The 7849-nt window shown below is 38.0% G+C and overlaps 1 protein-coding gene and 1 non-coding gene across 2 annotated transcripts in view; one reads left to right on the plus strand and one right to left on the minus strand.

Annotated features, from left to right (window-relative positions):
- Positions 1 to 7849, minus strand: part of LOC106872261 (cyclic nucleotide-gated cation channel beta-3) — a 527825-nt gene that overhangs the window by 313161 nt on the left and 206815 nt on the right. The gene's annotated exons all lie outside the window — the stretch shown is intronic.
- Trnae-uuc (transfer RNA glutamic acid (anticodon UUC)) lies at positions 4782 to 4853 on the plus strand. Its single transcript has one exon. It is a non-coding gene; the product is annotated as a tRNA-Glu (tRNA).

Genomic DNA, 7849 nt, shown 5'->3' on the forward strand with positions numbered 1-7849 from the left:
GTAAAAGGTAGACTGTATGACGCATGTGTATAAACAGCCATGCTACATGGCAGTGAAACATGGGCAGTGACTGCTGAGGACATGCATAAGCTTGCAAGGAATGAAGGAATTCCTTGCATATGTGTGTGTGTGTGTGTGTGTGTGTGTGTGTGTGCGTGCGCATGTGTGTACATACACACTTGAAAGGAATTCCGCCAATGTTGACTCTGCTGGTGCAAACATGATAGAGTGTAAGCGCTCTGAGAGAAAAGTTGGACATAAGAAGCATCAGATGTGGTGTGCAAGAGAGACAATTGCGCTGGTATGGTCATGTGTTGTGTATGAATGAGGACAGCTGTGTGAAAAAGTGTCACACCCTAGCAGTAGAGGGAAACTGTGGAAGAGGTAGACCCAGGAAGGCCTGAGATGAGGTGGCAAAGCACGACCTTCGAATGTTGGGCTTCACCGAGACAATGACAAGTGATTGACACCTTTGGAGATACGCTGTGCTTGAGAAGACCCGACAACCCAAGTGAGACCATAACCATGGCCTATGCCAGTGCAGTATAACCAGCCCATTTAAGAGTACCCTTCAATCATTGAGCAATAAACTGCACTTGAGAAGACCTGTTGAGGCAAGCAAAGTCATTGTCATGGCTGATGATAGTACTGCCTGATTGGCACTCATGCCAGTGACATGTATAAAGCACGATTCAAGCGTCGACAATGCCAGTGCCACCTGACTGGTCCTGTGCTGGTGGCACATAAAAAGCACCATTCAAGCGTGGTCATTGCTATTGCCGCTTGACTGGCTCCTGTGCCAGTGACATGTAAAAAAGACCATTCAAACATGGTCAATGCCAGTGCTGGCTGACTGGTCCCATGACAGTTGCATGTAAAGAGCACCATTCGAGTGTAGTCGTTGCCAGTGCTGTCTGACTGGTTCCCATGCTGGTGGCATGTATAAAGCACCATCCAAGCATGGCCAATGCCAGTACCGCCTGACTGGCCCTCATGCTGGTGGCACATAAAAAGCACCCACTACACTCTCGGAGTGGTTGGCATTAGGAAGGGCATTCAGCTGTAGCAACTTTACCAGATTGGATTGGAGCCTGGTGCAGCCTTCTGGCTTGCCAGCCCTCATTCAACCCATGTCAGTATGGAAAGCAGATGCTAAACAATGATGATGATGATGATACACAGAGAAGATAGGCAGTTCTTTCCACTTCTGTTTCTTCATTTTCTTTCCCAAATCACCTTTTGTCTCTTTGTTGAAGAAACTTTTATATTGAAGACACTAACCACTAATCTATGTTGAGTAGCACACTCTCTACCTGAGAAAGATTTGACATATACAATCAGCCACCTATCCCATTTCTTTAAGAGAATAAAATTTATCTGGTTTGGGTCCTCCCTTGGTTGGGTGATTTTTTTAAAGTTTGTTGTGTGTGGGTATGTGTGTATGTTTGAAATGTGTATGTATGTGTGTAGAGACACACATGCACACGCACTTATATACATGTATACACACACACAGACATGTATGTATGTATGTATGCTTGTGTGTGTGTGCCTATACATATGTACACCTATTCTCAATGGGATATTACTATAAAGATTTTCATTCATTATTTTTTATGGCTTTGTCAGAAAAATTAGGTCAGTACCCATGATGTCTTTTTGCACAAATTTTGACTCTCGCAGCGGAAAAATGCTAAAGGATTAGTCCAAATGCATGCAAGAGAATGGACTTTAGTAAAATACCCAAGGCTAGGTGGTGATTAAACTGAGCAATAGCCAAATTCTGTACCCCACTGCACAGTCCATCTGACGTTCTTTCAGTTTTTTTTCTACCTAATTTCTTTCACAAGGCTTGGTAGATACTTAACCCATTACCTACCAGTGATCTCATATGGGATCACTTAAAAATTACAAATTTCGTAATTATCTGTCAATATTTACACATATCTAACCTTTTTGCTATATCTACTAGGTATATTTCTTTGATATTCAAATGAGGTTTGCTAATTTTTCACCCAATATCTCGCTTATTTCTATTTAAAATGTTATTTTGATCATTCCAACGTGTTTCTAAGGCTGTTTTACGCTAGAAATCAAAGTTTCATTAAAAAATTCCAGTAAATAGAATTATGGGAGGTAATGGGTTAAAGATATTTAAAGTGGTGTGTAGGTGAATTCCACACCAAATCGAACTTTTTAATTACATTGCTCAGCCTGTTTCTTTATACTTCTAGTAGGTTTTTATGTTTGCAGTGGTACCTGCAAATATATCGTTTGGCCAAACCCTTTTAATCATTCAGGAATTGATAATGTAAATAAAAGCTAAATTCTGGAATGAATTTAATCAACTTCATATAAAAAATCTTCCAGACTTCTTCAGTCAAGCAACTATGAACAGGAATCCTAAAAGTGTCATGTTTTAAGAACGGATTAGTGCGTTAACTTCAAACAGCTAAAATACTGGGTTTTTATTCCACCCAACTTTCCCCTACATTTTCATATATGAAATAATTGTTTCTAATTTAGGCACAAGGCCGGCAGTTTTGAGGTGAAGAGTTTTGTTGATACAAATGAACTCCATCCCCACACATCTGAAATTTCGTCCCAGCCTACTTTGTGAGTTTAAATTCCGCTGAGGTCGACTTTGCCTTTCATCCTTTTGGGGTCGATAAAATAAGTACTAGTTTAGCACTCTGGTCGATGTAATCGACTTACTCCTTCCCTCAAAATTGCTGGCCTTGAGCCAAATTGTGAAATCACTATTATAAACTTAATTTCTACTCTGTAATGATACCATTCTACACTGCCTCTACTTGCAACATCTTCACTAAAAAATATTTAATCCTTAATTTCAAACACCTCTAAATAGGTGACTCTAACTAACATTCGACTTTATTTAATCGGATGAACGTAAAGATAAATAGGAGATGCACATGCAATCCAAAATGTTACATGGGACGTCACTCTTATATACCATAAAAGAAAATAATCAGGAGTTATTTCCCTTATATCAGTAATTATTTTCTTTCGTGCTGGCTGGACTCGCCTACACCAAATCAAAACACACACATAATTCTCCTGCGCGTAAGTTCTACACACTTCCTTGTAATTAAGAATAGAAACGAGCTATATACGTTATAGGCCTTTTGTAATAAGAGGTGACATTACCAAATAGGTAATGTAATGGACTTAAAAGATTCTAGTACATCATATAAGAAGGAAATAACTACTCAATTCTAACATATAAAGTTAGTGAGCGAACACAATGTTTTATCTGCAGGTGATGGCTTCTATGTCAGTTCCAACAGAATAAATTATCATAGATACAGTGAATATTTAGACTGGGGTATGAATATTGTAAAATTAAACAGTCAGAAGTCTTTTTTGTATTTCTTCCCACTCTGCAGTTTGGCTAACATCTCTGAAGTTAATATAGACTTCATACCTGTAGAGACAAATACTGTATTCCTTTATACACTTTGGCAGACAGACTACTAGGGGCAAAATCATGTATAGCCAAAGTATATTAGTTTCAAATTTTGGCACAAGGCCAGCAACTTCAGGGAAGGAGTAAGTCAACTACATTGACTCCATTGTTCAACTGGTACTTATTTTATTGACCCCCAAAAGGATGAATGGCAAAGTCAGTTCTGGTGGCATTTGAACTAAATAACATAATGTCAAAGAACTTCCACTAAGCATTTTTTCTGGCATGGTAACAATTCTGTCAGCTTGCCACCTTATGTATAGTGAAAATGCAGTAAGTCTTGGTTGCATAGGTAAAAAATTCGTAATAGCAGAACGATTATACCTGTTTATTAATACTGGAGTTGCTGCGCAATTAGAATAGAGACTGAGCATTTTTCATCATCACCACCACCATCATTATTATCATTTTAATGTCTACATTTCTAAGGTTGTAACAGTCAGGCAGAATTCTTCAAGGCAGGTTCTCTACAATTGAATGCTCTTCCTCTAGCAAACCTTCACCTGTTTCTAAGCAAGGTAATATTTTCTCCATGGCTGGACATTTTTTCACAGAAAATTGGAAATGAGGGACTCTGCTTACATGAAAGTGATATTTTATAAAATATTCTGTGATGTCAAGACAAAGAGACACATATGCACATGCATGCGCATGTGCACACATACACACACACACAAGCGTATACAATAGAATCCTTTTAGTTTCCATCCATCAAATACATCCACAATGTTTTAGTCAGCCTGAGGCTCTAGTAGAAAACGTTTTCCCAAGGTGCCATGCAATAGAACTAAACCCAAAACCATATGGTTGAGAAGCAAATCTTATACATACATAGCCATGCTTGCACCTATTCTAGATGATCATACTTGTTAGTTACGTATTCATTCACTCTTTATCATTCAGATTACTCTATCAAATATAATGGTTATTTATTCACATTGTTCTGAATTAATTATGCATTATCTCATAGCTTTAAGATTTTGATGAAGTAATTGTTTTATTTTTTTTAATGACATTGTAAGATAGGTGCAAGAGGCCAGATCTTGATAGTCTGAACCTAAAACAGGTAAAATATTTGAGCTAGATATGGCCAGTTTAAATGCTAAAGGGTTAAAATAGCTTACTGTTGCTTGTCAAAGAAAACAGTAAAGAGCAGCATTTAAAAAATGAAACTATTTCTTGTGTTGTAGTAGTGGTAGAAGTAAGGAATAAAAAGGAGACTACTACAATGTTTACCATTGGTGGTTTTGTTGTGGCAAAAAATTACTTGAGAAAGTTAAAACATTTTTAGTTTTCCCTTGTGGTCTAGTGGTTAGGATTCCTGGCTTTCATCCAGGAGGCTCGGGTTCGATTCCTGGCATGGAAATGTGTCTTTCTTTTAGACACAGGCATGGTTGTGTGGTAAGAGGCTTGCTTCCCAACCACATGGTTCTGCGTTTACGCCTACTGCATGACACCTTGCATGTCTGACTATATCTTCAAGCCAACCAAAGCCTTGTGAGTGGATTTGGTGAATGGAAACTGAAAGAAACCTGTTCTGTGTATGTGTGTGTTTGTTCCCCACCACCACTTGACAACCAATGTTGGTGTGTTTACATCCCTTTATCTTAGTAGTTCAGTAAAAGAGACCGATAAAATAAGTACCAAGCTTAAAAATGTGTTGGGGCTGATCCATTCAACTAAAAATCCTTCAAGGCGGTGCCCCAGTGTGGCCACAGTATAATGGCTGAAACAAGTAAAAGATAAAAAATAGAAGAGAACAAGAGTTTAATGTTGAAAGAAATGCTAGTTGCTGTATACTTGTCTCTTTCTGGTTATCATTACCTATGGTTTCACTGACCAGAGTCAAACTTCCGCAGAGACTTTTGTGCACAACTAATAGATTCATATGAAAAATTGAACTTGTCTTTTAAATAAGACCAGGAAAACATTACAGACGACTACTGTGTGGTCAAGCACTTTTCTGTTGCCATCATGTCTGGAGAGAATAGTGTTGCATAAATTAGAACAAGTAATGTAGAGAAGTAGAATACAGTAAACTATACAATCCAGCACTGTTATCTCTATACTAAGCTTTTTAATGTAAATCAAATGAAAAACATAATTAGGTTGTGAGAAACACAAAGGAGATGAAGGGGAAAATTTAGAGAATGCTCAACTTCTTTCAGAAAAGACTAGACTTTTAATTGGTTGACTCTCATTCAAAATAATCAATAATGTCTCAATGTTGATCATGACAGTCATTCAAGTATAGACAGTCAATCTCAGTTGTTGAGTATCAATGTCCTTCAATTATAACCTCACATTGTAGGTTACATAAAAATATTTATTCCAGCACCAGTGCTCTTCGGAAAGGCATTCTATCAAACTTTCTCACTGAAAGGCATTCTATCAAACTTTCTCTATGTATTTGATTTTTCATGTCAGTATAAAAAAATCAATGTTTTTGCTGCTGTTGTTCAACCCTAAGTCAATCTTAATTGTGCAGACAGGAACAGTATAATCGAAGATATTCCAGTCTTGTGTCTTTTTAGGGCTATCTAGGCTAAATTAGCCAATGTGTCCTTCAATTTTTTTAAGGTGATTACAGTATAATTTTTTGGAAATTTTGCTGCTGTTTCTAGCAAGTCAACCAACCACAAAGAAACTATTACCATGTTTACCATAAGTGGTTTTGTTGTGGCAAGAAATTACATGGAAATGCTAAAACATTTTTAGCTTTCCCATTTGGTCTAGAGGTTAGGATTCCTGGCTTTCACCCAGACTGCCCGTGTTCAGTTCCTGGCATGGGAATGCATCTTTCTGTTAAGCACAGGCATGGCTGTGTGGTAAAGAAGCTTGCTTCTCAGTTACATGGTTCTGGGTTCAGTCCCACTGCATGGTACTTTAGGAAAGTGTCTTTGACTACAGCCTCAGGCCAATTAAAGCCTTGTGAGTGGATTTGGTAGGTGAAAACCGAAAGAAGCCTGTTGTGTGTGTGTGTGTGTGTGTGTGTGTGTGTGTGTGTGCATGCGCATCTTTGTGCTTATGTCTGTTCCCCACCACCACTTGACAACCGGTGTTAGTGTGTTTATGTCCTCGTACCATAGCAGGTTACTGAAACAGACCAATAGAGGCCATCTTGTCGTTATTGTTCAGAACCAGGCCAACTCTGATTGAGCAAACATATGAACAAAAACATTCCAGCCATGGCCACCCCGAATTTCTGTATATTTAGGATTTAGGACTGTTGCCCAATAATTACATATTTTATGACAGAAGAGTGTGGGTCATGGAAATGTGACTGCTATTACAAACAAATTGAGCACTTGTACAACTGCTTCCTCACCAATTCATTGGCATTGTTACTATTACTACTGGTGATTTTGTAATAGCCAGTGGCATTGTAATAGCCAATTAAACTGTTGAAATACTCAGCTGATCAGTTGCCTTAAATCAATATAATTGGAAATGATATAGTATTATGGGACAGAAATTAAGCATTTCTAAATGAATATGAACCACTAGAAACAACTAGATAATTAAATGAAGAAGCATTTGACCATTATTTTGAATTCATGTATTTAATCCTTGACATGGAAATATCATACTCTCTTAAATTCTGTATTCAGTTCTAGATTTAAGAATTCTATTGCTTAAATATTAATTTCTGGTTGCTTCTGTTGACCTAAATTATTTAATAGCTTTTAGCAGTGGATTGGCAGACTCATTAAAACATCAGACAAAAATTTAAATGCTTATGGTATTTCTTCTGGCTCTTTACATTCTAGGTTCAAATCTTAGCCATGGTCAACTTTACCTTTCCTTTTTCTGGAGTTTGATAAAATATGGAAACTGAAAGAAGCTCATTATATATATATCATCATCTTCATTGTTTAATGTCTGCCTTCCATGCTAGCATGAGTTGGATGGTTTGACAGGAGCCAGCCAGATAGAAAACTACATCAGGCTACTGTGTCTGTTTTGGCATCGTTTTTACAGCTGGATGCCCTTCCTAACACCGACCACTCCACAGAAAGGACTGAATGTTTTTTTTGTGGCACCAGTACAGGTGAGGCCAGTTTTGGCATGGTTTTTACAGCTGGATGCCTTTCCAAATGCCAACCACTTCACAGTGTGGACTGAATGTTTTTTTTATGTGGCACCAGTACTAACAGGGTCACTAAGTAACTTGCAAGACAAGGAACTTTTGAAAAGGGAAGGGGTATTGGAGGAAGTGATTTTGTGTCAGATGATGAAAGGTTAAAGTGTGACAGGGAGGTAGAAACAGGTGTCTTGCTATAGAGAAGGTACATGGTTACCCGGAGAGATAGAGAGAGAGAGAGAGAGAGAGAGAGAGAGAGAGAGAGAGAGAGAGAGAGA

The sequence above is a fragment of the Octopus bimaculoides genome, chromosome 1 (assembly GCF_001194135.2).
Source record: "Octopus bimaculoides isolate UCB-OBI-ISO-001 chromosome 1, ASM119413v2, whole genome shotgun sequence".
Classification (NCBI taxonomy): domain Eukaryota; kingdom Metazoa; phylum Mollusca; class Cephalopoda; order Octopoda; family Octopodidae; genus Octopus; species Octopus bimaculoides.